At 31.6% G+C, this 6671-nt stretch overlaps 1 long non-coding RNA gene across 1 annotated transcript; it reads right to left on the bottom strand.

Moving 5' to 3' along the window:
• Window positions 1-4029: 4029 nt before the first annotated feature.
• On the bottom strand, window positions 4030-6171 carry LOC129747572 (uncharacterized). The gene is made up of 4 exons (XR_008737534.1): window positions 5414-6171; window positions 5274-5337; window positions 5138-5208; window positions 4030-5077 (listed from the first exon to the last, which is right to left on the bottom strand). It is a non-coding gene; the product is annotated as an uncharacterized LOC129747572 (long non-coding RNA).
• Window positions 6172-6671: the final 500 nt, after the last annotated feature.

Below are 6671 nucleotides of genomic sequence, written 5' to 3'. Positions count from 1 at the left end.
TGTCATTTTTGTCATTTTTGTCATTTTTGTCATTTTTGTCATTTTTGTCATTTTTGTCATTTTTGTCATTTTTGTCATTTTTGTCATTTTTGTCATTTTTGTCATTTTTGTCATTTTTGTCATTTTTGTCATTTTTGTCATTTTTGTCATTTTTGTCATTTTTGTCATTTTTGTCATTTTTGTCATTTTTGTCATTTTTGTCATTTTTGTCATTTTTGTCATTTTTGTCATTTTTGTCATTTTGTCATTTTTGTCATTTTTGTCATTTTTGTCATTTTTGTCATTTTTGTCATTTTTGTCATTTTTGTCATTTTTGTCATTTTTGTCATTTTTGTCATTTTTGTCATTTTTGTCATTTTTGTCATTTTTGTCATTTTTGTCATTTTTGTCATTTTTGTCATTTTTGTCATTTTTGTCATTTTTGTCATTTTTGTCATTTTTGTCATTTTTGTCATTTTTGTCATTTTTGTCATTTTTGTCATTTTTGTCATTTTGTCATTTTTGTCATTTTTGTCATTTTTGTCATTTTTGTCATTTTTGTCATTTTTGTCATTTTTGTCATTTTTGTCATTTTTGTCATTTTTGTCATTGTCATTTTTGTCATTTTTGTCATTTTTGTCATTTTTGTCATTTTTGTCATTTTTGTCATTTTTGTCATTTTTGTCATTTTTGTCATTTTTGTCATTTTTGTCATTTTTGTCATTTTTGTCATTTTTGTCATTTTTGTCATTTTTGTCATTTTTGTCATTTTTGTCATTTTTGTCATTTTTGTCATTTTTGTCATTTTTGTCATTTTTGTCATTTTTGTCATTTTTGTCATTTTTGTCATTTTTGTCATTTTTGTCATTTTTGTCATTTTTGTCATTTTTGTCATTTTTGTCATTTTTGTCATTTTTGTCATTTTTGTCATTTTTGTCATTTTTGTCATTTTTGTCATTTTTGTCATTTTTGTCATTTTTGTCATTTTTGTCATTTTTGTCATTTTTGTCATTTTTGTCATTTTTGTCATTTTTGTCATTTTTGTCATTTTTGTCATTTTTTTCATTTTTGTCATTTTTGTCATTTTTGTCATTTTTGTCATTTTTGTCATTTTTGTCATTTTTGTCATTTTTGTCATTTTTGTCATTTTTGTCATTTTTGTCATTTTTGTCAATTTTGTCATTTTTGTCATTTTTGTCATTTTTGTCATTTTTGTCATTTTTGTCATTTTTGTCATTTTTGTCATTTTTGTCATTTTTGTCATTTTTGTCATTTTTGTCATTTTTGTCATTTTTGTCATTTTTGTCATTTTTGTCATTTTTGTCATTTTTGTCATTTTTGTCATTTTGTCATTTTTGTCATTTTTGTCATTTTTGTCATTTTTGTCATTTTTGTCATTTTTGTCATTTTTGTCATTTTTGTCATTTTTGTCATTTTTGTCATTTTTGTCATTTTTGTCATTTTTGTCATTTTTGTCATTTTTGTCATTTTTGTCATTTTTGTCATTTTTGTCATTTTTGTCATTTTTGTCATTTTTGTCATTTTTGTCATTTTTGTCATTTTTGTCATTTTTGTCATTTTTGTCATTTTTGTCATTTTTGTCATTTTTGTCATTTTTGTCATTTTTGTCATTTTTGTCATTTTTGTCATTTTTGTCATTTTTGTCATTTTTGTCATTTTTGTCATTTTTGTCATTTTTGTCATTTTTGGCATTTTTGTCATTTTTGTCATTTTTGTCATTTTTGTCATTTTTGTCATTTTTGTCATTTTTGTCATTTTTGTCATTTTTGTCATTTTTGTCATTTTTGTCATTTTTGTCATTTTTGTCATTTTTGTCATTTTTGTCATTTTTGTCATTTTTGTCATTTTTGTCATTTTTGTCATTTTTGTCATTTTTGTCATTTTTGTCATTTTTGTCATTTTTGTCATTTTTGTCATTTTTGTCATTTTTGTCATTTTTGTCATTTTTGTCATTTTTGTCATTTTTGTCAATTTTGTCAATTTATTCATTCATTTATTCATTCATTTATTCATTCATTTAATTAAGCATTATAAACATGAAAGTTTTCCAATAATCTTGGATCTAGGATAAAGCGAAAACGTGACCTGTTTTTTTCAGAAATTACTGTGTAAAATTTGACTATTGGCGTTGCTTTATTTCTGCGTGCATTGCAAATTATTCCTTATTTTCCATTTTCAGCTACTTTGAGCAGAATTATTGAAAATAAAATTGCACAGGATATGTATTACTTAGGTTCAAAACGACTTGTTAGTCCCTTTCTTACCTTTCAAGTTCTTATATTGCACACATTTAAGCACTTAAGAGAATTGTTCTCTTAAAAATCCTTTACTTTGCTAAAATGTTAATTTGGAAACACTTATTCAAGTCTGTTTTTTAAGGCTATTTGTTGAATCGCATAACAATATTTTTAGTTTAGTTTAGTTTAAGAATTTTAACTTGTATTTTTTTAAATAACGGTCAAAAATCGGTCATTTTTCAACACAGAGTCTTAACAATATCCGTCAAATTTATGGGTTCTGCATATTGTTGAAAAAAATCTAGGAAAAAGTGTAGAAAAACACCTTAATCCAAAAAGTTCCTGATCAGCGTTCAAATTGTGTGTGCGATTTTCAAAATGCTTATTTTTATAAAACTAGTTAAAAAAAATTTCATTGTAATAGAGTAAAAACATTTAAACATAAAAATATATTTTTTTGTTTAGTTTTGAAAACGATGTAAATATATCCACGTGTTAAAATCGAGCGGAGTTTTTAACCAAATTACCTAAAATTTTCACTTTTACAAGATCAAAAACAACATACAGAAATCAAACAAACACCATAAAATGCTTAAACGTTCATAAATGTTGATGAAATAAAACAAAGGTTTGTAAAAAAAAAACTAAAAATGGCATAACGTAATCAATTGGTTGCTTCAATTTCCATCGAAGCTTTGAACCACTAACAAAACTCTTGTTTCCGTATACTGATTCTTATTTTAGTTTTTAAAACCCTTTCCTCATATTTTGATTCTGAATATTTTGTCTGAATTTTTATTTCTATTCATCAGACAAATGTAACAGCTTCAATACGAAGGAAACGCTCAAAGTTGCGTCCGTGAGTTTGCGATCGCCCACACAATCGAAGGGGTTTCGAAAAACAAGACAACGCGCTCGGAACATGGAACAAGTGACCAGACTCGCACTCTGGAAGAAACATGCACCGAGGGTAATATATTTAGTCTACGAACAGCTTTCAGTGCTTCAATTACTGAGCAATGTGAGCTTCATTTTTTATTCACATTTTGAAACAGTCGCGAAAATGACATAAAATCGTCGTACACTGGTTTGCTGCTGAAGGCAGGGTGAATCGAGTTCAAACGTGCTAAACTTCCATATATGTGTTGAAATTCAAACCCACTATTGAATAATGTCTACCACTTTGCGTTGGAATGGAGTTGATGATGATTTCATACCAAGTACCTACCCGAGATCATTGGATTGGATCCGATACTTTTATTCGATTGGTAGCTGAATTGAAATTGAAGTGTGTTATTAACTCTTAAATATAAATTCAAACTGAACTAGAAAATGTCTACTACACACTACCAAAAAAATCTGTAAAATTACATCACATATGATGTAAATAAAAAGAAGCTTCATATATGACGGAATATTGAGTGCTAGTTGGAAATTACACGCCAGTAAAATTTTGTAACGTGTCAAATAAAAAATGATGTAAAATTTAACAACGTGTAAAATAAAAATGATGTAAATTTTAAAATCACTGAATGTTGGAAGAAAAACTTTCCAATTGGAATTTGTTTTGTTTTATTTATTGTTAATATGATTCAATACTGGAATTTTCACGTCTCTTAATAAAAATAAAACTAATCTATAATTAATATGATTCATTTTATTAAGCGGCAAAATCTTTTTTAACACACATTTTATTTCTTTTATTTTTTCCTCGAAGTACCGGATCCAAAGTTGAATAGGTACCGTGGATCCGCTTCCAAAACCGCATCCCTGCTTCTCGGGTATCTCCGGGAACCATCAACACCGATTACTCGCGCGCGGGAAAAATAGTTTGGCGCACGACTTAACTAAACAGTTTTTGTCACGTTTGTCTGGTCCTGTTCTTCACAGTTTAAACTTTTACATGACATTATCACGTGTGTATTGTAATATTTCATGTCGTGTAATTTTGAGAAATTTCCAATTCAGTGTTGTTGAGAATTTCGTGTGGCCCGAAAAAAATTGTAAAATTACATCACATATGATGTTGTAACGAATGTTTTAGTTCCCGAAACAGCCAACAGCTTATAGCGCCACTCCCGGAAACCGAGAGGCTGTTGGTGCGCGATTTGCGTCCCGGCTAGAGACTCTGATTCAAGGCGGGCTAACAGTTTTAACACTCAGTCCCACTTAATCTTCCCAACTTACCAATCGAGTTGCGGCCCTAACTTTTTTTAAACAAGTATGAGATGAATTGCACAACCCACAACTATGCGGACAAATCAAAATCTTACTCCCACGCAAACCAAATCAATGAAACCGTCAACGCTTCCCACCAATTTCAACACACGACTTTCAATTGAGCTAACACAATATGTTTAATTGTAGCGTTCATTGTGTTCCTGTAGCCCTGAGTGACGTCACTAATCATAATAGCTCTTAAGATTATTCACAAGTGTCTTAATCTAATCTGACCTTTTCGATTCAGCAAACCAATTTACGCATCGGTAGATTCCAACCTCCAACTAATAACCAGAGGCGACCATGTGGTTGGTGTCTCAGCTAACGCACCAAGACACGACTCGTACTTAACTAGTACGATGGCTTTTTCAACACGTGGCAGTGGTTGATTCTCGGATGGCTTATCGGTGGTGAGGCCTTCAATCGACGGGCTCGGCGGAACCGTATGGAGACCGGTGTGTTGATCGTACACCGTGTTCGAGCTCTCCTAATATTGGCAACAATACTACGGTTGTAGCACGTGTTCCACTCCAAACCACCGTTGTGGATACCGTCTTCTTGGCCCCGAGATTGGCAGCGAAATAAGCCCCAACAAACACCCACGTTGAACAGTGGGTTGCCTATGTTCAACGAGATTGTTTAGAACCACATATTGTCAGATTTGGTGTTACCGATCTTACCTGCTGAGTTAGCTTAAATTGCTCACAGCGAATAAAAAACCTCACTCGACTTAGGGTCAATGCAAGTTTGCCTAGATTTGTTCACATTAAAACAATTTATTAGATCACGCTAACACTTTTACAACTTTTTACTTACTAGTGCAATTTTCGAAGCCACACTAACTGTGCACTAGAGTAGCCTTATAGCTCTATTGCTGATTCTGAATTAACAAAAAGAAATTAGCAAATTAGATTAGGTAGGCTTCTAACTATAGCTTGGCACGTTTTTACACTTACGAGCCTTCAAGTGCGGTCGAGCTCGATGTTATTCGCTGAACGGATTTCACCAAAGTGACTTACGATAGCCGACTAGACTAGCTACGATCCCCCCAATCTAACCCGCGCCAAATGATGGCTTAGCCACCGGCAGTTGTGTGTGTTGCACCCCATCTCATACACCCTAGCTGGTGGGCTTTTGTGCAAAATTTCAAGGACAAGGTAACATTTTTTTATACGCCTCTTTTTGCAACCCCGATCAGCTTATTGCAAAAATTAAATGAGTTCAAGTGTGGATCTCATCACGATGCAAAATCGTAAGAAGCCTAACTGTTGTGAATACCGACCAGAAGATGGCGCGTCGAGCGGATAATTTAGCTTTCTATTTCTAAGCACGGTTTTGAGCTTTAGCTTTTTTATGGCAACTGAAATGCAGTGGCTCACTACTAATCGACAGGGCGTAAACTAAATCATTACATATTCGCCGATGCAAACAAAATAAAAATTTTGAAATAAAATTTCAAAATTTTTATAACAATGAACAAACTAATTTATAGATTACTTCATCTAGCATTACATAAGATAAAACTACTGTATTTGACTATCGCGGTGTCGTTTTAACCAATTTACAGTCGCATTAGAACCAATTCACTTCGAATGTACTCGAAAATTTAACCAATTATCATTATTACCACGGGTCATGGTACCAAGTTACTCCGAAAATTTCGAAAATTTACCCATTTCCAAACCTATAAACTCCAGAATACTGGAAACTAATTTTATCCTACATGATCCGATTAACTCCAATAATTACTTGATAAACAGTATAGATCTGAATTCAAAATAACACCGCGAAATATATAATACTAAAACCTATATTTATCCTAGTGTATGGATTCCAAATTAAACGTCAAAGGAGCCATAAAAGCTCATCTTATTTGTAAACAACAACTTTCGGAAAAACTGAGAAAATTTCTACATTGAGTTTTGGATTTTTGGAACAAATTACTGCAAAAAAAAGGATTTGGATGCTGATTAATGAAAAGAATTGCAAAGAAAACAAAACCGGACTATTGGATTGACGAATTGGTGAAACAAAAAGGAAATCTAACAAACTGTAAGTAGCAAAAATATTGATTGAATTTCTGTAACTAATTATTTTACTGCGACTATTTTAGACGTGCGGAGCAATGTTGAATGATATTGGAGCGTTTGAACCAAGACGTAATCTGGCAAGAAGAAGATCGTCTTGCCGTACATTACGCAACAAAGGTCGACG

The sequence above is a fragment of the Uranotaenia lowii genome, chromosome 2 (assembly GCF_029784155.1).
Source record: "Uranotaenia lowii strain MFRU-FL chromosome 2, ASM2978415v1, whole genome shotgun sequence".
In the NCBI taxonomy this organism is placed as follows: Eukaryota; Metazoa; Arthropoda; class Insecta; order Diptera; family Culicidae; genus Uranotaenia; species Uranotaenia lowii.
The sequence above is the reverse complement of the archived record's forward strand: the minus strand, read 5'-3'. Positions and strand labels throughout refer to the sequence as shown.